General features: G+C 38.1%; 1 non-coding gene across 1 annotated transcript; it reads left to right on the top strand.

The window, feature by feature from the left end:
• Positions 1-4,454: 4,454 nt before the first annotated feature.
• trnaq-uug (transfer RNA glutamine (anticodon UUG)) lies at positions 4,455-4,526 on the top strand. Its single transcript has one exon. It is a non-coding gene; the product is annotated as a tRNA-Gln (tRNA).
• The last annotated feature ends 258 nt before the right edge of the window (positions 4,527-4,784 follow it).

Here is a 4,784-nt window from a genome sequence, read left to right on the forward strand (position 1 = left end):
AAATGATTCATGGCTTCTTTTCACAAAGTACTTATTTCTATCAGATTTAGTGACACATTCAAACATCTTTACCATCAAAGACAACTGCATCTCCTTTTTTTACCTGCTTGTTCATTCATGAATGGCAGCATAAAGACCTAATACAAAAAATTGTTTTTGCTGCAAAAGCATTTCTGCAAATATTCTGATTAACTTCTAGGTCGTCATCCTTGCTAGGGTCCTGACCCGGCTGCACCTCATCATGGATCCTGACATGTGGGACCATTAACTCATGGTCAATAGTATCTCGCTCTTTGCAGAAATGTCAACTTGGATAACACCATCGTCTACACAGAGTCCTGTGGTGGAAGTGGGATCATGGTATGAGCTGGTATGCCCTACAGACACAGAGATACCCACTGTCATATCTTGTTGAGCTGAAGAAATTGTTTGGATTTGAACATAAAAATCCCTTTCTCCCAGTTCTTGCCAAAATTTCGCAACTACTCACAGTCTCTGAAGAGGGATTAGCCTCAGAGGAATATAAAGGAAATGTATGCTCTGTGTGTGTGTGTGTGTGTGTGTGTGTGTGTGCGTGCGTGCGTGCGTGCGTGTGTGTGTGTGTGTATAAATATATATACACAGCATATATATAACAATGAAATAATGATTTTTTTCACTGTTAAATGAAACAAATCATTATTTCAATTGGAAATTGTAAAATCATTTCTATCAAATGATTTAACAATTTCATTGTAAACAATAAAGTTGACTTTGACTTTGACTTTGATGATTTTTTTCATTGTTAAATGAAACAAATCATTATTAAATGATTTATTTAATTTAATATTTTTTTTGTTTCCCAGATTTTCCTAGACCAAAGAGCTACATTTTTTTTGTTTCCTTGGTCTTTACATAATGATGAACAGGATTACTTAAGTTACTGCATGAAGCTGAAAATTGTCCTAACTTAGCAGATGAAAACTGATCAGATAAAATGTTCCCTCTACTTGTTTCCATTGGAGAGCAAATCGAATCAGAGCCACATCTGGCCCTGAAGATACTCACAGTAGTAGGCACTGATCATTCAATGTTGCTGTTTTGTTTTCCTTTCAAAGCTTTTATGATGGAGAATGGCATCTACCAGTGCTGCCAGGCAAGAGAACACAGTTGTGTCAGTTGGTCCTTGTGCGTTCCTGGAGTGCCTGTGGTCTTATTTTACAGGCCAGCTGATGGACTGTAAATTATTCCTTCTGTTGTAATTTTTTAGTGCAGTTGTGGAAGAGTAATTTTCCATTTCTCATCTTTCTACCACTCAAATTGCCCATGGAGACATATCAGTGTGTTTCATTTAAAGTCCTTTGGCTCCAGGCATTGTTAAATTGTGTACCGTTATGTTCATTTCTTATTGAGATTTTGCATAATGTTTGAGGATGACAGATCTATAGGCCTCAATCAAGCATGTGCCTCGGTTTGATTGGCTGGTCCCAAATTGACCGAGGAGTGAGTGTGTGTGTGAGTGATTGTTTGTCTCTATGTGGCTCCGTGGTACACTGGCGTCGTGCCCGGAGTGTCCCCCGCCTCACGCTCAGTTTTATTTTTTTCTGGGTAAATGAAAAACAGCTGTTGTTGTTATTTGAATCACTTATTGACTCAAGTTCAGGTGGTGTGGTTTAGTTTTGTTTGCTCTCCTGCATCACAGAGCTGCTGAAGGTCCTGGACAAAGTATAAATATTTACTTCCTTTGTCTACAGTCATTCTGATTTGAAATTACATTTTTAGGATTCTGTCTGGATTGAAGATAAGCTGTCAGCCTGTATGCCCATTTTCCTAATTCATAGTTCTATAACCTCATCTTTAACCTTGTCCAGCTAATTTAAACGGATCCCCAGACAATTATTAAGTCTCATCATTTGTCCTCCACACATTCATCCTTTCTTCAGTTACCTCAGTTACACATCATTTGCTCTGCTTCATTTCCATTCCACAAAACACTCTAATTATAGGCTGCATATACAGTACTAATATACATATACTCTTTATTTTGTCATTGATGAATGTCACACAGGCATATCGTTGCTATGCCAACCGCTGGTCAGCTTATGGTAAGTGTTCCTCTTGGTGCAAACAAAATGAAACTCTGTGGGTTAAGTGTTCAGCCTGAAAGGCCATGCATGTATGTCACAGTAGGTTAAAGATCTTACTTAGTGGAAGTGTGGCCATTCAGGTTTAATCCTGCTAAAACACACAAAAACACACATCTTTAATACTATTGTTGTGTGTGACTGATTGCACAAATAGATTCAGCCATAAAAATATTAACTATTTTGATATAGACAGCCAAGTGAAAGAAAAGACAAGTAAATAGTTTGTTCACAGAAACTACAGGAATCTATGTAACTCAAATATTTATTATTATGTATTATTCATTTAATTCTTATCAGTAAGAGCATAACCTGTTAACATTCCCGGCAGCCTGTGATGGTCCCAGTGTTTGAGCGAGTACTGTGTGTCATCGGCCCATGAGTCTCTACGGTCTGAAGGTGACTACAGTTGTTGCTGAAATGTGATATCACGTAAGATGACCTTCTGATGACTCTTTCCATGGTGTAATGGTGAGCACTCTGGACTTTGAATCCAGTGATCTGAGTTCAAGTCTTGCTGGAACAAATTTCACAAATTTCCCCACTGTGGGACAATAAAGGTCTATTATTATTAAAAAAAAAAAAAAAAGAACCTGATTATTTAAATGAGTTATAAGGGTTACAAGGACCTGTATCCGTTCAAACTGACAACTACGGGAGGCAGATCAGTTTCTGAAACACATTCTATCCACTGTCATTGGAGAATGTGTGCAATATTAACTTAAACTTTTGATGTCCTCATACCTGTGTGGTTGATTACTTGGATGTTGTTGACAAAAGTTGATCTCCAAAATTGACTCTTAGAGCCAAATTCACAGGAGGGAGCGCTAATGCTGTCTATTCACATGCAATCTTCTGCCCAGCCCAGAAGATTGTATGTGTTTTCTATGTGTCCAAAGACTAGACACTTAGAAAGCAGCAAGCTCCACATCCTCCAATAAGAGGATTTAGAACATACAGACTCCCTGGAGCCGGAGAGGTGGCAGTTCACGTTCTGAGCACTACTGAGGTAACGTTGAGCAAGGCATAGAATCTACGTAACTGAGTGTGTGTGTGTGTGTGTGTGTGTGTGTGTGTGTGTGTGTGTGTGTGTGTGTGTGTGTGTGTGTGTGTGTGTGTGTGTGTGTGTGTGTGTGTGTGTGTGTGTGTGTATTAATATGGTCAAGAGTTCACAAGTTGTCTGCCTCCATTCAAACAAGGCAGTCAGAGACTGCAACATCCCACAATAAAGGTCGTTATATCGTTTTTGCTTCCTTGACCTCTGATTATTTTCGAAGTTTTTATTGTCTGTCTCTAGAATTTTGCACCCTAAAAGATACAAAAGTGGTAAGTTGACATTGACCTAGTTTTCCAAAGGTAAAAGACATCATCACATTTTTGTGCCTCTGGCTTCCTGAAAATGTTGCTTTTTGTTTTGTGATTATATCTCATCAGGTTTTAGAGATGTGTACCTTTTAAAGGTCTAAAAGTGAAAATTTTACCTTGACGTAGTTTTCTCAAGGTCATCAACTCATTTTCATCCCCCTTGCCGTCCGAGTAATGAGCTTTTTCTTACATCTTTCTATTTGCAATGGTTGTGAAAAAAAAGTGGTTGTGAAGATATTTGGTGGACGGACGGAGGAACACACAAACACTGACAATTATAATACATCACTGCTTCACGGGATGTAATAAATGTAAACTTGGTTGCATTTGCAATCCTGAGGAGATCATGCATTTAGCATAGATGTAGACCAAATATATGACATTATTCCATATATTTCATATACGCTATCATTAATGAAATAGTTTCATGTGAATTTTTCACACACTCTCAGAAAGGCTGAGCAGTCAAAGGGGCTGTGTTCTTGTCGCAGCCCCCATTGAAGGTGTGGAATGGAATCCCACTTCTGATATGAATTGCTTTGTTTCTATATTGTTTTTTAAAACGTGATATTTGAATGATATTAGCTGTTCTGAGACAAAAGAGATCAACAAGTCAGTTTTAGGCCAGTGGTTGGTAGATTTACGCTCTTGATTTCCATTCCACAATTTTTTTCTGAAGAAACTCTTGTTCTGTTTACTCCCTCACATTTTCCCTTAAATAAAGCTGTTGCAACATCATGTCATATCAGCCGCCTGTTCCAGCATTTGCCCTTGTTTATGTGTGACTGACTTGAGACTGAGCCTATGAGGAGGTGATTGTTGGTGTGAATTCATTCAAGACTTAATGACCTAAAAGTTCTCTTGCTCACTTTACCTGGTACCTAGTTTGTCTAGAAAAATTTTTTCCCTCACTCTGCCTTCAGTCATTAACTAACAATGTTATGACTTCACTTTGCTTTTACAAGAGGTTCCATGGTGTAATGGTGAGCACTCTGGACTTTGAATCCAGTGATCCGAGTTCAAGTCTCGGTGGAACCTGATTTTATATGAGGTAAACAGCTACAAAGGCTTGTTGTCATTAAACAATAGAGGGTTGAGACACAAACGTTATTTTAGTTTAAACAGGATTGTTTAATGCCACAGTTCCTTGTCGTGATACAGGCACAAAGAGTCAAATAGATTAAGTGTTGAATGAGTATTCTCAAGTCCCGATTTTCAAAGATTATAGTTCTAATTAGTTTTATTTACAGTTTTTCAAGTTTCTCCTTATAAAGGTTGCAATGTTACATGATGTTT

This window comes from Antennarius striatus, chromosome 1, assembly GCF_040054535.1.
Source record: "Antennarius striatus isolate MH-2024 chromosome 1, ASM4005453v1, whole genome shotgun sequence".
Taxonomy (NCBI): domain Eukaryota; kingdom Metazoa; phylum Chordata; class Actinopteri; order Lophiiformes; family Antennariidae; genus Antennarius; species Antennarius striatus.